This window comes from Semicossyphus pulcher, unplaced genomic scaffold, assembly GCF_022749685.1.
Source record: "Semicossyphus pulcher isolate SPU_LCO1_2020_fin unplaced genomic scaffold, fSemPul1.0.p SCAF_12, whole genome shotgun sequence".
Taxonomy (NCBI): Eukaryota; Metazoa; Chordata; class Actinopteri; order Labriformes; family Labridae; genus Semicossyphus; species Semicossyphus pulcher.
Window position 1 is genome coordinate 504,873 of NW_027211626.1, and position 18,497 is coordinate 523,369.

Below are 18,497 nucleotides of genomic sequence, written 5' to 3' on the forward strand. Positions count from 1 at the left end.
ACATCGTTTAGGAAAGGATGGAAACGGACAGGGCCGCGTGCCAGGGGAGGAAATACGACACTTCCTGTTGGGTACGAGACGCCAAGTGTCTGAGACATATTGTTGGTGGAGATCTGGACCGAGGACGCACCGTGTGGTTTGTGTCCAGTCTTTATTTACCACATGAAGTTAATGAAACAATCGGCATCTCAGTCTGCTAAAACATGTATGAGTGATGCACAAAGTGTTGGCCGTAGCCCCCTGGTGGGTCGTAAAGGTACTGCAGGTGGGCCATTTACAATAATTAAATAAAAAGTTTTTATAGTTTTAATTCACTTTTTGCACTTATGTCATTACTTTACAAACGATTACATGTATAGATTATTTATTGTAGCTGCGTTGCCGTGGGCTGACTTCCACACAGAATTGTTCTGTTTATGAATTAAAATATAGAATGGTTAATATTTCATCCCAGTCTCAAGTTCTAATAAGACTTTAATATTTGAGACAGAATTTGAAATGAGGCCGTTATAAGCCGATCATTATGAATACAGCAGAGTGGCTGTGGAAGTCAGTGAGAGTATAACTCCTGAGGCAGGAAGTCTGAGACAAAGAAGAATTACAGCTGAATAAACATACTGTAACAGTGAGTAAAGATTAAGAGACATTTGTCATCAATTACACGGACTGCTGATGTTCAGTCGGTGGTAAATATTCAGTAAATAAACGAGCGTCTGTGCGTACGATGCTCTGAGTCAGAGCCAGCTCGCAGCGGACGAATACATCATCAGACATCACTCCCTCTGTATCCTGCAGCAGAGCCGGGCCGCAGGAGGTCGATCGGTGCCGGGGAAATCTACAGTGAATCTTAAATAGTTATTGACAGCCCTTCAGTTGGTAAACCTATCTCGTAGCCCAGAATTGATTGTAGGTCTTGTGCTGATGCAAATAGCGCTGCCGCTCTGAATGTTTGATAAACGTTGGGTCGCAGCTGAACGCAGGGTGAAGAGTTCAGAGGTTTAATTTGCAGCTCCCCCCTTTAATCTCCAGGGCTCCTGTTCATACGGCTGCACCGGCCCAAAGGTTCGTCCGTCTGCGCTCATCGATTTGTAACTACATACTAATGTGTTTATCGATGCGCCAAAGTAGGTTTAAAGATTAAATATAAGCAGAAGATAAAATATCAGTGATTGATCCCCGCTGCCTCCGGTTACAAAAAGAGGGCGTCACTTCCTCTCCTGCAAACATGTGCAAGCTGTAACATCACCATATCTTTATCTCTTAATACGTCCGTCCATTTCCTTCACCCTGATATATAATGCATATCACAATGTCCATCCTGAGCTTCCATACTGGCAGGGCTTCAAAGCCCGAGCGATTTGATCAAGGGAAAGCCTTTTTAATATTCAAAAAGAGCTCCTGGCACGATGACGGATTGAGAGTAGCCCTCCTAAATCCTTTACTGTCCGCTTCACTACATGAAGACAAATGCTGCGTGCACGACACTGCTAAGAGTTAAAGAGGAAAAGACAACTCAGAGCCACCCAGAGGTTTGCTTTTAGGCCGCAGGCTGGACAAAGCGTTTGGCATTAAGTGGTCTGTCAAAAAAGGCTGAAAAATGCTGCACAGATTTATCAGGAGACTTTAGCACAGGAAGCATCTGTAGCTTGTATTTATTTAAACCTGTCATTAAAAAGAACTTTAATCAGCTGTGACTCAATTTATCTTGTGAGTTATTGGTGGAGATTCAGCCTCAGCGCGTCCTTAAACCTGAAGCACATTACAGGCTCACGTTCTCTCTCACTGTTCAGCTTCAGATCGATTTTCCCGCTCTTCTACAAAGTGAATCAAAGAATGATCGCGTTCAGGAATGACTGACTGACTTCAGTAGATCTTAAGAAGAAGAGAGGATCAGTCCACTTCCTGATCGCAGGAGCCTTTAATGGTGTGAACGTGCACACTGACTTCTCTTCCTGCTCGTTTCTTGCAGCTCGTCTGAGGCTTCCATGAAAATCAATTAGAGGCACATCAGCGCTGTCTGAGCCACCGGAGGGAGCCAGTCAGAGCAAATTAGAATGCTCTCCTCTGTTTCACACTTCTTTCTCATGCTAAGAAGGGAAATTAGGAGCCGATCCATCGACTGATCGATGGGTGAAACGTGCTGATTACACCGGGACGGAGCATCATTATCTCTTTATCTACTTTTGGTACGTTAGAGTGTCATATTAAAGATGGAGAATCAACCCTCGAGCTGCCACTTCCCCTAAAGAGAAGTTTACTTTTGAAGCTGTGGGCTGCTCAGGCTAAAGTTATTCCGGACGTCTCGTGGTGCTGACGAGTGAATCCTGTTTGCTGTGGGATGAAGCTCCTGAGGAGATTAGTGCAGGATGAGAAACTTTGGAATTAGATGATTAATATGGACACAGGAAGTCAGGGAGGGTCCCTGTGCTCAACCGCAGACTGCTCATGTGATCCCTCTCTTTAAATTCAGAGGGCTGCAGGAGGATAAACTCTGCGCACATGGAGGTCAGAGGTCAAGGTCGCACACACAGCAGCAAACCTGGAGCCTTAGAGAAGCAGTGTGTTGCTCAAACTAACATTTAAAGAACAATTAATGTTGATCTGCGAGGCTCACACCTTCATTATGACGCTGAGGTGTTCGTTTTAACGAGGAGAGCACAAAGTGGACGTCTCATTTATGTGTGTCGTGGAGCGTTCTCCACACCAATGAGACTAATTCTGATTCACAAAGCGCCCACAGAAGTGGAAACGCAGCCCAAACTGTGCTGCAGAGGACACAGCGTCTCGGAGCTCCGCTGCTGCTCAGAAATAAAATGAAACCTGAGCTTCAGAGTTTTAACAATTTAACAGTGATTAAAAGGCGTGGACATGTCCCTGCATGGGGATGAGTGTCTGGACGAGCTGCTCTGACTGGCTCTCTGCAGGGAGGAAACTGTTTCTGTTCATTTTACTTTAAAGATATCGCATCATTTATGTGATTTAATTATTGAACCTTTATGTAAACAGGAAGTCTGCTGAGTTTAATTTTCGAGGGAGGCCTGGCCAAGATGGCAGACCAGTACAAGGTTCAAAGACTTAAATAGAAAAATGAAGAAGAAAAGGATAATCAAAAGGCAGCAGTCGGTTTCAGACAGAAGAACACGATCAGAGATGCAAGCAGAGGGAACTAAGATTGAAGGATTTGTGCAAAAACAGTGAGTAAAGAAATGGTTTCTATTATTCTGTGTGTTATCCATCTGAAAGCCTCGGCTCTTTGACGTGTTTGTTTTATAATTTGTTTGCACTTTTAACACTTAATTGACTTTTAAGCTGTAACAGTCTGTTGAGTCTGCTGCAGCCACCTGAATAGAAACATCAGTACAAGCCTTAATCGCTCTTCTTACTGCTGGTACATCATGAAACAATCCCTGCTGTAATGGCCAAACTAAAAGGTGAAAACGTGCATATATAACACAGCTGTGAGTTGTGCGTGTCGTTGTGTGCGAGCTGCTTGTTGTTTGAAAGGTCACCGAGTCTAATGACATTTCTGAGGTTTGTAAAGAACCGGCTGCACGGCTGCACAGAAACACGGCGACCTGCAGAGTGGAACATGTCTGCTAATTGATGGTGTGTGTGTTTGTGTGTGTGTGTGTGTGTGTGTCTGTGTGTCTGTGTGTGTGTGTGTGTGTGTCTGTGTGTCTGTGTGTGTGTGTCTGTGTGTGTGTGTGTGTGTGTGTGTGTGTGTGTGTGTGTGTGTGTGTGTGTGTGTGTGTGTGCGCTTCTTGTCTCACACCTCGTTTCCCAAATATTTGACGCAGAATGTAAAAGAGACATTCACTGACACATCATCGGCTCTGAACTCGGTTTCCCTGCAGTTAATTACCGTCTCTGCTCCTCTGTGTGCAGCCGCGTTCACTCACACACTGTTGAACTTTTAATTGAGTTACTTTTCTCGCCCTGCACATCACTCGCCCGAAACCTGAAACACCTCCAAACAGGCGATGACGAGCTGCTTCAGGACCAGTTAGTTCAGGAGCGCTTTAGATGCAGCAGCTTTCTGCAGGTGCAGCGTTTTAAACGTGATCAGGATTAATGTTCCATTAACTTAGCAGCCCTACGATACATTCAGTATACATGTTGAGTGACACGTTGTCTTCCAGGTTCACCAGTTAACATATTAGCGTGCAGCAGCTCGGGCTGATGGGAATGCCACTTGTTTTGGAGGTATGGTCATAAAATAACATGCCAGAAACACACTTTTCATCCATACCACAAAATAAATAAATAAATAAATCATTATGTCAAAAAAGAGCTTTTATGAATGAACTATTATACGCTGGTTTTAAAGTCTTTCGACCACTCAAAGCGCTCGACGTGTCTACAGAGCACTTCAGGGACACTTGGACGCAGGGCAGTGTACCGACTGGAAGATGACCTGCTCGACATCGAGGCCATAACCTTTATTAAGATGCAACCTGTCGGTGCAGTAATAACATCTCTCAGTGTATGACTTTGTTCCTTTTATATGAAATATTCGAAGAAGAGCCATGAACGTTTTTATTCAGAGTCATCATTTAGTTGCTATGTAGCCTTAAAGAGGCACCTGAGGCTGCGTGTTTTCACCATCATAAAATCATCCCTGTAAACTGAATGACGACGTGAACACAGACGACCAGACCCCGATGAGCCGGAGATGATCGTTAAACATCCTCATCAGATTACAGACACAAGCGGGCTTCATTCCTTTACGGCCTGTGACTTTGAATCTCACGACTCGACACTTAAAGAAAACTTTGACATGTGCGCGCTCGACTTGGCTTCGGGACAGAGCGGCCGTTTCACCCTGTGCATGGATGAACACATCATTATTACCCCATGAGTGGCTGAGCCTCGCTCTCTTTGTCACCTCGCTCTCCTCGTTTGCATTCAGAGAGCAGGATTTTCCTATTAGTGGAACTTAATAACTCTCTATTACTGTGAAACTTCCACCTCAGCAAAAGGCCGCTCAGCACTCTGAACACACCAACATGCTCTGAATGAAACACTCAGAGTGCACTCGTCCGGTGTGTGACCCTCTCTCCACATCCCTCTGTAAGCTGCAAAGTTTGATTAACTGTAATTAATACTTGATTCTTGCTGCCAAGTGAAGGGGACGGAGTAATTTCATCAACTCGAGTCAGAGCCAGGGGTAAATTTAACTCCTCCACGGAGCCCTTCACTTTTTAAAAGTCGCTGTAGGAGGAGCAATGTGCAGATTTCTAAGTGCTTCCCCTTCGCGAGGCGTCCTATAAAGTTTTGTGGTTGGAAATCAGAATCATAACACGCCTCCCACCGGCTCTTTGTTAGCAGCTACAGTGTCGGTAAAGGGAACTTTAATAGAAGGAGGGGGAGCTGTGTTCAGGAGGGGCTGAGGAACACCAACTGCAAATAACATGACTACGGTCAAAAGAGAAGAAACTGGAATGAGCCTTGTTACGGATACGAGTGTGCATGTGAACACAAGCACCAATCCAGACCACTGTCAGCACAAACAGAATCTGTGGGTTCACAATATGACACAGTGAAGCAGATTCACCATTGTTGCTATGGAAACAGCAACATTCAACTCCTGCTAGCAGCTGCCTGTTAGCTGTGGCTAACGTTAGCCCTGAGCACACAGCACTTGACAGAAGTAGCTTACTTTTAGCTCATGATGCTAACTTACAGTGATGATGCAGCTCGTCTTCTTCATCCTCCATGTTTGGCGTCCAGCTGTCCTCTTCCCCGTTAGCAGTTAGCATTAGCATCCCACATGATCCACTCTTCTCTCTGACTAGAACAAAGTAAAGTCACAATCAGCTGATTTGCTTTAAAATATTTGTCAGTTCTTTAACAGTAATCAGACTCTTAATGAGGCTGTGTTCAAGGGGTTTCAGAAGAGTTGGAGAAATGAGTTCCTAACTACAGTTTTTTTTATAATGAGTAATACGGTATAGTTTCTGCACACATCACATTAGTTTTAAGTAATAAAGACAACATATCATCTTTGTACCGTCCAGAATGATTCCACATCAACACTGAAGCCTGTAAAGGCAACAGAATCAGAACTCCGAGCGACTGCCGAGCACCTGAATGCAACATAATAAGACTGGACTGGACCAATCAAATCAGCAACAAGCAGCACAGGTCAACGGTCACATCTCTGGGTTACTGGACCATCATTCCGTATATCTAATACATAATAAGTGTTTTTTTGTTCATAAATGATTTTTTTTTTTTTTATATAACGCTTTTTATTTCATGGCAGAATAACCGGGGCGAGAAGGACCCTCCTCTCCTCTCCCCTCCCCTCCCCTCCCCGCTGGCCCAGGGTAACGTTCACATGCAAAGACATGTTCTAACCACCTCTGATCGATAGGAGAAGAAAAGACTGAGCAGAGAGGACTGCTGGACATCTTCCTCGGGGGGAAACGCATCTCTCCCTCCCAGTGAAGCTGTCGGTCACAGCCCGCTCTCCTCCTGCAGCAGCTCTCTGACTGAAAGGCCACACACTGCAGGGAGCGCCGCCAGCTTTAGATACAGCTTGTGATGTCTGAATTAGGACCACGAGGAAAGGTACATGAGCAGTACAAGGAGCTGCATGCACCACGTGTCAGCATGAACATACAGATCATAATGCTGCTTATTAAACTCTTCATTCTGGAGGAAGACGCTTTATTTTGAAGCTTCGTGTTAGTTTAACTTTAGAGATAAATGCTTCCTGATTTATTTATTTATTACTGAACACATCCAGTAAGATTACCGGTCAGCGTTTCACTCCTCAGGAAAAGTTTTTTTAACGTTCTTATTGTTTAAAGAGAAAAAGAGAAACCCACAGACGATTCCCCCCCGTGAAGACCAAAGAGGATATGAGAAGGAGATTATTCAGATGACGGCGTGTCTTGTTACTGCACTCTTAAATTTAGTCTTTTCCTCACAGCAGTGATCCGTTTTATTATGAGGACAGGATTTAAAGAAAGGAAGAAGAAAAGGAGAAAAGTCGACAGTAAAAGCTTCAATGTCGAAACGTAAAGCTGCTTGACTGTCAGATAAACATCACGATGTACAGACGTGTATGAAAGATATTTAGTTCAAATGTTTTTGTATTTAAAGTAATTATGATGAATATTTTCTTAGTATGTCTGTAAGTCTCTCTCTCTCTGAATGAGGTAACACAACAGTGACTGAGCCTATGGCCCACTGATGAAAGCCTTTTTGCAGTATGTAGTATTATTATGGGCTGTCTGTGTTCGATACTGTCAGTACGTACTGATTTAGCCAACATGCAGTATGCAAACAAAGCAACATGTGCAGTGTGCCAAAAACACCCGCACGTCGTACTGACTCGGACAAAATCTCCAGTACGCATCGGACCAGTCACTTCGCCTACTGAGGCAGCTGGTGCCTGGTGCTGCAGACTGCAAAATACATCTGAACATCACCGTACTACAGAAACCGCCGCATGCAGTACGCCGCATGTAGTATATAGTATAGTATACAGTATGTAGTATGTAGTATAATATGTAGTATGGCATTTCAAACACAGCATACGTCTGTGGCGACATTCGCAGAAATAAATCACAAGCGGCGCCCAGTTAGTGACGCGTTTTCCATCAGCCAGCAGTGGTTGGTCTGCCAGAGAGGGTAGGCGGAGCTAAGCGGCTGCTTTTCCGCTCTTTGCAAGTGTTGCGAGTAAACAGTAATCTACTATGGCTGAACAAACAAAGAAAAGATGGATGACTACAGATACAACTTCAACAAGAAGTGAAAATCCAAAGAAGAAGAAACAAACTCGACGCTCAGATGAAGCAAACAGTCTGAAAAGGAAAGCGACCGTCAGCCAGGAAAATCAAGAGTTACAACCGGAGCCAGCCGTGGACGTCTGGTTAAACTGAGAAGTGTGCTCCCGCAGTAACCATATATCGCAATTAGGGGGCGCCCAAGAGAACAAAACTGAAACCTTTGAGATCGTCAGTTTCCATCAGTATTTAGTACATATGAGGATACACTCGCTGTAGGTTGCTAAATGCTAATAACTTAAAAAGTAAGGAAAGACTTACATGCTTTAATACATTATTAGATATATAGCATTGACACAAAGACAGCAGAGGGTGTATATGTACATCTGACTGCTGGCTGTGAGCAATATTTACCTTTACTTCAGAAACTAACAGAAACAGAAACAAAGCGCTCTCTGATGAAAAACCTGTGTGGTTCAAAAAGTTGCCAGCGCAGAGATTTCTTTGTTGTGGGAACAAAATTGCTTTTCATGTTTTTTATCTCTAAAGCTGTCATGTCCGCCGCTCGCTGACTCACCTGAACTTCCCTCAGAAAGTAAAGTGTTTTTATTCATAACTTCATGTGTAAAATAAACTTTCAGAAAGTGATATCTGAAAGGAAAAGAAAAACATCCTGCTGCGTTTCATGCTCCAGTGTTACAGCTACCAGCACAGAAGCACAGCACACTTTAACGGACCAGATTACATGAGAGAAAAAAACCTCATTCAAAATGGCCGACCACGTACAGGCACCCATTCACCTGCAGAGAACCTCAAACATGAAGAGGTGCAGGGATGGTTTAATGAAGTTACATCTCACCTGCTGCTGTGTCTCCTTCCTGGTCTGTTGAAAGATCAGCCTGAGGGCAGAGGACCATACCAAGTGCTCTAACAGCAGGGGGGTCAGGGTCACTTATGTTGTCCTCCCCTGTGTGTTTAGGCCTGGTATGGTCAGCTTGTATAAACGTCCCCCTCAGGTCTCATTCTGTCACAAAATATACACACCAGAGGAACAGGAGCGGATGAGACGATTACGGACGATTGGGGAGAGAGAAAGTTTAAAAGTGTTAAAGCGACTGGACAGGACCATCGGATTTAACATAACAGGACAAAGAGGAAAAGTAAAACCTGAAGGTGGCAGTAACGCAGCTTTATGGATGCTGACTGCTATAAAACACTGAAGAAGAAGACATGCTGTTAGGTCTGTTGGTTTAGTTCACATCTGGTAGCTCCCTGTCAGGGTCATGTTTCATGTTGACCTCTTCTAAAAGGCAGTGTAACTCCTGTACCTTTTTTAAAGTGGAGGTGAAATAATAAATGTCATCTTAATCCTTTTACATCACATCACCGGTAACATTGTGCATCTGTTTCACAACATAGGCCAAAAAAATATTATTATATCAAAATCATTTTTTCTTCCGGTAAAACTAAATTTCACGCGTGCTTACGTCAGTTAGCACCAAACAATTTCAACCAATTAATCTGCAACATTTAGCCGCAGAGCACCAAGAACGCTCGGTCAGTTAGCTAGCTGCTGCGCTGTGGAGAACGTCTGTCTACGCCCACTTCTCAACGATCCAAGCAAATCCCTCTAATGATATGTCCCGCCTGCACGTCCTGTTTCACTCGGAAATACGTCACGATACGGAAGCTAGATACTCTCGAGATGCCGTTTCAGCTCGACTTTAAAAATAAACTTTACACCCGTGTTTCTTTGTGTCTTGACTGCTCGGTCCACAACACCCGCCCCAAACCCCCCCCGCTTTCAGGACGGTGTGACTCTAGATGGGAGCATCAGCGACTAAATGAACATCACTCTGTGTTGAACACTTGAAACCAGAGATTGAGACCATAAATGTTTACTGAGGGGATAAATCAGGAGAGAAGTCAGCTCAGACCAGTGTAGTCGCCCCCTGCTGGACATGAAAGAGAATGCAGGTGTAAGAGACTCCTGCTCCAGCTCTAGCAGTCTATGAGACAGTTTTTGTGCTTCAGTAGGGGAGGCCATTTTTTTCTCTGTTGGCTGTAGCTCTGTTCCTCAAGGGCGAGATGGAAGAAGGAGAGTAGCTGGCTGAAGCAGAGGTCAGAGTGCACTGAGCTGATGCTACCTGTTGCTAATTGGCTGGAGTCTCGTTGTGTGTCTCGCTCCGGGTGACTTTCTTTGTGTCTATTTATAGATCCAGGGCTGCGTTCAAACACCAGATGTTTTCAGGGCTCACGGGGAACCACAGCCAGCAGACTGTGAGGAGATGTTCCCTGAGTTAGATCAAACATGTTGGATTACACACCACAGCTTAATGCATGCTTACTGAAAGGCTGCAAGTTGCCTTTGATAAAAACAAAAATATCTGACATCTGGACATTTTGGTGCAGTTTGTTTACAAGCCGATGACCCGGTGTAACGAGGAAACGCTGTAAGGACGCTCACGTAACCTGACACGCATGCAGCCTGTGTGCAGCGAGGGATAAAACAGCAGTGTTACAGTGAGCCGAGCGCTCTCCTGTCCTGTGGGTGCCTCATTAGCGCTGTGAGTCATCGTCGGCGCAGGAATCGAGTGAATGCAAATGAGATGTGATGGAAGTCATCTCCCCGGGTGGCTCAGCCTCAGCACACCTCCACTCACTACTGTACTATAAATCATCCCTGTGTCAATGCCTCGTTCGTCATCAGAGCTCCCATCGGCCTGTGCAGCCCGAGTCATAAACCTCAGATTAGAAAAGGAACACAGAGGAGCGACGTGTGGCAATAACAGACACCGCGGCTCATGGAGGAGTCAGGAGGCGAGGACAGGAGAGGAAACGTTCCTCTGGCTCCGGTCCCCACGAGGAGTTCAGTGTGTTCAATAAAGAGAGGGCGGAGTGACTGCTTTAACGCTGAATCGGGTTGATTCAATTCAAATCAACTGCCTTCCTGTCCAAAACCCAAAGAGCTCATGTTTGATTAGCTGTGTGAAATCTGTATTGATTTCTGTTTGCTGGAGCGCAGAGCCGTGTGTTTGTGAGGCCTGTGTGTGCTCTGGGGACGCACAATAAAATATGTGTACAGTAGCAGAGCTGTGTTCATTTTACTTTCTAATTACGTCTTTATTTTCCACTTGGCAGCCGGCCAGAGCCACATTATCCGTCAGCCTGTTTCCCTCCAGATTCCTGCTCAGACGTTCAGGCAGCGTGGTCAGCAGGAGGAGGCGTGTGCACGGCCGGATCACGTGACAGACGTCCCTGCACACCAGAGGTCACCGGGATCACCGTCAGCACATTAATCTGAGTGTAAGATGAAAAGATTAATGAGTGGGTGGTGCCAAATTGTGGCCCGGGCGGCGCTGTCTTCAATTATCATCATTAGCGGGGCTGCAGAGAGCTAAATAGTGATCAGCAGAATGGATAGGTCTCGTCTCCTCGTGTATAATGATTGAGCAGCAGCACAAGGAAATGGATTAAAGGTGCCAATAAACGGAGAGCAGGGCAGAGCCTCAAGGTTGTTTTGGTGCTGCAGAAACTTCGAACATGTTTTATTAACATCTTTGCTTCTAATTCACAACAAGTCCACGCAGTCAGGAGGTGACCTCGATCGCGCAGCAGCAGGAAGAATGTGTCTTTGTTTCTCGGCAAGGTCATTTCAACATCCTTTACATGAAGTGTTTGCTTCTTTGATTCATGAAGAAACAATCAAATCATCAGTTAGCTGAATATATTATCCAGCAGGCTCGGTTCTTTTGCATTTACCTGTCGAGGTCTGTGCTTTATAATGTTCGATCTTCAGCGAGCTGAATAAATCTCGCTGTAGTCGTCTTTGTAGATTTACGTGCACTTAGAGTTTGTTATCCTGCATGTTTGTCACACAAACAAACACATTAAGACTGAATGCGTGCAGTGTTTGAGAGCCGTTTAACCCGTCCAGGAATGACAGCGTGTCATTGAGGTGTGCAGGGACGCCGTCTCTTCTTCACCTTGTTGCTTTGGTTCCTTTCTCCTTCACACAGCGTCTCAGATCACCCACACACTGACCCTGCCAGCCACAGAGAGGAGTTTGGTATTGTCCTCAGCGCTACACAAAGTTTTCTTCATGTTTGGATTGAAGTGGAAACTCTTCTGCTCCTGCTGTGATTACTGTCAGTCTGCTCCTTCAGCACCGAGCCATGTCTCGAGCTACACAACACACATGTTCATACAGAGAGCCCCGGTGTCCCGTGGAGAAGCTGAAACCTGCTCGACTTGAGTTTGACGTCATGTTGATGGACAAATGTTTCCTGAGATTCATAGACAAAGATGGAGAAGAGTCTGTGTTACTGAGGGATTTATCTTCAGTAAGAAGAATGGAGGGAAACACTGACAGGATTATTGTCTCTGTTATGCATGAGCTGGGCCCGAGCGCCCTTTGAGCGGGCTCACACTCAGAATTATCAATGAGGGCTAAAATCAAGTTAACTGAGCTTTCAAAGGGTCTGATGATCTGCGATGAATTTTAAAGAACCACCCACAGAAGAGCAAAAAGAACAGTTTCATTTAACACTCCTACTTGTCAGATTCAATCCAGAAACAATGACTCATAAAAGGCAAACGTGCAGAACAGAGACGCCGTACACTCCTGAATCTCTGTGCAGTCTGCAGACATCTCTGCTGCTGTCGTCATCGCCCCGCCCACTCACTCACCTGCTCACGCAGACGTCTTGCAGACATTTTAATCAGAAGCTGGCAGGAAATCGTCTGCATGAAGCTGGGACGAAAAATGTGTCTGTTTGTGTTGACACATGCAGCCCAGCCGGACACTGCGGGGACATGTTCAGGAGTGCAGTGCATGTGCGAAAGGGGCTGTTAATACTTTAGGAATCGTAGCTTGTCACCACATGACCTGCGATTCATTTTTAAGTTCTTTATTTATTCATTATTTCTCACATGCACGCTCCTGGTGGATCACGGTTCAATCGACAGCCACGACTTCCTCAGAGAGCTGAAAATACTTGAGCATGCTTTGGCATCACATCCAGACAGTCGAACTACTTGTTGCTCCATCGTCCTCCTGAAAGCTGCGAGTACTCGACCAAAAAGGAGAGGGTAAGGACTATCTAAGGGAGGTGAACGTTTAAAAGCAGTTTGGTCTTACGTCAAGGGCGAGCAAGGACCACACCGTCAACAGGATGCAAGTTTTTCATAACTAATGATGATGATGTTGGAGACGTCACACTTCTTGTGGTTGGCAATTTGGGGAAGCTTTCCCGGGAATCTGCCGCAGCACCTGGGCACAACAAACCCTCTCAGGACCCGACGATGGGAGGACAGAGAGAAACAAAGAGCAAAGAGAGGAGGAGGGAGGGAGGGAGAGAAGGGTGCAGGAGGAGCAGAAGAGGAGAGGGTTTGGTTGGAAGGCGCGGTCGAGGTTCTGCTCCTGAAACTTTGCTTGTAGCATCACCACTGTGTGGGTGGTTGATCTGAACTTATTAACATTTGTCCATGGGGGGGAATAGATTGGTGAGAAACCCTTTGAAAGGTCTCTGTAATGAGTGTAAGATGATATCCAGCTGGGGGACATATATAGCGCCCTGGTAGCCTGGAAACAAGCGAGCACAGATCGGCTCGCTGCAGCTGATGAAATCTGCCAGCGACAGTCTGCATCACCTTCAGGAGAGGAGCTGCTTCCATCCACCTTTGTCTGAGATCAAGGACACCAAGCAATTACAAACATCTCGTGATGAACCGGATCATCTGAGACTCTTTGTGGCGATGAGAACAGAAAACATGCTGCAGACAGAGACGCTGTGAAACAGCTGCTCGTTCAATCAAACGGATTCACACGTCATTATGTACAAAAGTTCTTCTCATTCAGATCATTTATAAACCCTTTGATTAGATTCTGTTTATTAACTCATTCCTTTATATTAAAGTCATAATTGCAGCTCACTTAATGAATTGCTTTAATGATGTTTGCGCCTGTGATCAGATCCATGTGTATCTGTGAGCCCTCCTGGGACTCTGCAGGAGGAGATAAACATGTTTACGAGGCGCAGCCTGGATATATGTTCCGTATGTGTGATGCATTTCTGTCTGTTCGACCCCACGAGGGACGCATCCAGCAATCACTGACGCTTTCATCAATTACTTTAAACACCCACGTTACGACTCCAGCAGCAGCAGCACCTGAGTGTATCTCACAGATCCACCTGTGTGCTGCTGCGTGTTGGACCTTCAGCTCAGAGCAGTGGTGTTCTGAGTGGTGAGGCTGAGCTCAGGGACGGTAAATACACAACACACTGAGAGACGTCGTCGCTTAAAGCAGCGCTTTGATTCTGAAGGAGTTAGATAGAAGAAGAGGTCGCTGTGGCGTCGAGGCGTTCTCTGAAGTCCCTGATGGAAAGACACAACAGCAGATTACATGTTAATCGACCTTCGCCGCTGGAAGCATTAAACGAATCACACATTCACATGCAAAGACTCCTCTGTTAGCTGCTGCTTGTGTTCCTCTCCCTGGTTGGCTGGCCCACCTCTGGTGAATATCAACAGGAAGTGTTCAGGGCTGAATCTGAGCCGGGGTTTCAGGAGGAGCAGAAGGAGCCTGAGGAGCAGGCTGCCGTCTATTTTGGGTCTTTTTGTTTAACCCAATTACAGTGTGGCTGTTGTGCTGACTGAACAGCAGCAGTCAGGTGATGAGAGGCCTTTGAAAAGTGGGGCGACAGCGGTATAGAAACAAATGCTGGCTGCTGAGGGACACGCATCGCACAGCGAGCAGGATCTCCTCCAGGAGTTTGCAGATAAAAAGCAGGGTCAGGTTAATAACGGCTCACGCCTCCCTGATGACAGCGAGCGACACCTTCCTGTGACCTTGGCGGCAAAGTCTGTCACTGCTTCCATCAGCCACACAGACACGTTACTGTCTCTTACATCAGGACGTCTCGTCTGAGAAGTCTTCGTTATGTTACTGTAAGATGAAACATTGGAACATCTTTCTTGGTTAAACTCCACCAGCGCCCTCTTCTTTATTTTCTCTACTGACTTCTGACACCGTTAGTCTCTGCTAGTGTTACAGCTCTTTGAACAGAGGCGTAAGATCCCGGGTGAGAGAGTGGTCAGACTCGCAAACGTGCTTGCATTGTATTCTCCCGCATATTTAAAACTCCATGCTGTTGAAACTTAAAAAGGAAACAGCAGAACGATGTGGAACAGTTGGTCCCCGTGTCCACGTAGCGCCCTTTTCTGGCTGGAGAGAGCTGGGATGAAGCGCAGTGCTGTGAGAGAAAAAACGCTGCACGCGGGTTCGGTTTCTATGACAACAATAAGTTTCACTTCCTACAGAGCTAATAACAAGCTTACAACACGTAGGGCGATAGGAGCACAACATTTAGTGTCCGGCCGATCTGCGATTTTGATACTGGTCGTTTGTCACAGCTCAGGTAGACAGAAACAGCCAATATAAGTTGCCCCTCTGTGATTGGTGGTAACCATGGTGACGAGAGGTGCCCCATCTGATTGGTTGCCTGAAAAAAAAGCGGTGATGACGACACCGGTGCCTTTCTCAAAAGTTCAGAGATTTTCACCTTGGAGCGCTCGGAGCTGCCGCTCTGAGAAGAGAAGCCGGGTGCAGGGTCTCTCTCTCGGCCGCATGCAGCCGCGTACGCTCCGTCCTCACTGGGAACGACCGACAAAGGAAACTAGTGCTCAGATAAAGCTGTAAGTGGGCATGGGGCCTTAATCAACGGCATTGATGTGACAATAATTTATGATACAGCTCTGTATGACCACAGAGATGTCTACAAACTTGGCCAAGGGTTATAATGTTGCTCACCGTCAGCACTGTGCTGTGGTGACATGATTCAGTGGAGTTGCAGCTGAACGAAGCTGCCTGTGGTCATTCAGCATGAAGGGGAGTGGATCTCTGGCGGGCAGTCAAGTTTGGACAAAAGAACGGCTCTCACCTACGACTCGGTTCCCAACGTTCGCAGCAAAGAGTCGTTCAGAAGAATCGGATCGTTCTCAGACGTCACACAAGTCTCTGCAGCCTTTGTTCCCATGGACATCATTCCTTCCTTCTGTTCATCATCAGAGTCACTATCAATGTTATCTAAAAACAGGACTCAGGATTCTCTGAGTGGACGACGTCCTGATGCTACACACTGAAAAAGAAGAGCTGTTACAGGAATATCTCCTGTAATATAGAAAGAATAACAGGACAGCTTTCAGGATCTTCATCTATTTCAAAATAAACTCAATGTTGAGCCTGAGATGAGCCTCCGATGGAGCCTGGCTGCAGAGACAATAAAAGCATGAAGCCGGTAAATAAACAAAGACACGGCAGCTCCACCTGAGGCTCTGTTCTCTGAAATCAGTGAGTTTCAATCTTTTCTTCACGGCTAAATGAGGTCATCATCTGCGAGGAGCCACAGGAGAGGCTGGGGATGAAGACCTGGCTGCTGGTGGGAGAAAAGAATCTCATCTGTGAGCTGCTGTGTTTAACGGCACTGATGCTCTTTTCCCTCAGCAGCCGCGCTGCAGCATCCACCTGCAGAGCTGCAGACGGAGGGCTCATCACACCGCGTGTCTCCGTCAGTCCTTCTGTGTGGTATCGTCTTCAGCCCCGATGCTTCTCTCAGATATGAATCACAGAATCCTCGCTTCCTGTCAGACTCCTGCTGCTCTCCTGTGAGGCTCAGATTCTGTTCATTTAATCTCACATCATCTTCATTTAATCTGAGGGAGGCAGGAGGGCGGCGGCGTAATGAAGCCACACATTAACCCGACTTAGAGAGATGAAATGAGTGTGTGTGTGTGTGTGTGTGTGTGTGTGTGTGTGTGTGTGTGTTCTGGTTTATATACAGTAAATATCTGTTTTTATCTTCATTAGTTTTCTTTCTTGAAACCTGACGTGCATTCTGTTTTAGTGTTCATCGTTTACTCATCGATACATCCTTTAGTCCTCACCAGCACTGATTCTGACACATCGCTCAGCTTTGGCCAATACCGATGATCCCTCTGATACTAGTGCGATTTAAAGGTATACAAAATATTGGTATCACCCAACCATCCATCCATCCATCCATCCATCCATTTCCTTCTGGTTGTCAGGGGTCGGCCTGCGGTGGTAGCAGGCTAAGCTAAGTTAACTTCTCTCCCTAGCAACATGTTCCAGCTCCTCCTGGAGGATCCCAAGGCGTTCCCAGTCCAGGTGGGATATATGATCCTTCCTGTGAGCTCTGGGTCTACCTTCAGGTTGGAGATGAAACCTCCACAGGGAGGCGCCCAGGAGGCATACAACTCAGCCGCCCAAACCACCTCAACTGACTCCTAGCGATGTGAAGGAGCAGCAGCTCTTGTAGCTGCTCTTGTAGCAGCTTTACGCTAACGTCTGAGCCCAGAGACCGTGCAGAGGAAACTTATTTCGGACACTTGTATCCACGACCTCATTCGATCGGTCACTCCCCAAAGCTCACCCACAGGTGAGTGTTGGAACGTAGATCGACTCGTACTTCGCCTTACGGGTCAGCTCCTTCTTCACCTCGAAGGTCCGGTACACGACCCGCATTACTGCTGACGCTGCACCGATCTGTCTGTCAATCTCACGATCCATTTTACCCTCACTCGTGAACGAGACCCCGAGATACTTCAAAAGCAAACCGCCTCAGTGCCTGCTGGACGTCGCATCCAGATGAAGCCAACAAAAACAGATCGTCTGCAAAGAGCACAGAAGCAATTCTTGGACGCTCTCCGACCGTCATCAGAACTTTTTTAATTGATTTCTAAATGTTAATTAAATTATACATGAATAATAGTTCAATTAACCTTTAACTTTAATATTACAGTTCTCACTGCGATCTTTAGCTGCCGTAAGCTGTCAGCTGTCACAACAAGTGCAGTCGTTGCAGCAGTGCAGCTGAACACGTGAGAAAGACGTGAAAAAGAAGACAAAGCAGAGCCGATAAAAACATCAGGAAGAATACGTCTGAAAGCTCCTTTTGATCCTCCTCAGGTGTTTCAGCCAACAGCTGCACGAAGCCCCTCGTGAAGGACTCTTCAGTTACAAGGTTGAGTTGGAGGAAATCAGACGCTGCTGTAGCTTCATGCAGGCTTTTATGTTGTACCAAGAATGTGTTGGTTAAGAGACACCAGGCAGAAATATAAAGCAGATTGAGACACGCAGCTTCAACACGCAGCTCTGTCTGATCCTGTAATAATCATGAATGTAGAGCTTCATAAAAGAGACTAACTGTGGCTGCTGTGTGATCCTTACAGACGTGGAGTGTTACGACTGTTCCCTGTGTGTGTGTGTGTGTGTGTGTGTGTGTGTGTGTGTGTGTGTGTGTGCGTGTGTGTGAGGTGATGAGGAAGATTCTCGTCGTCTCCTTGGTGTGGACAAATGCATCGATGCCTCGGACTCGGAGTCACGCGGCCTCTGGGAAATCATTAACGTTCCAGGTAACGCTGAGAGCTGCAGGCGGCAGATGTGGGGACTTGTTAGGAACTTTATCTGCCGTTGTACCCTTCAACAGACATCACTCTTAATTAGGTCTCAATGGAAACGACGAGGCATCTGGACTGTTCGCTCAGGAACCAACTGAATCATGTCCTTTTGTGCTCCAGTCACACACACACGCACACAGACACACACACACGCACACAGACACACACACAGACACACACACACACACACACACACACACACACACACACACTTCCTCCACTGTATTTCAGCCTTGTTTAAGTATCACACTAATGCTATGCAGATTTCTGAGCTCCTCG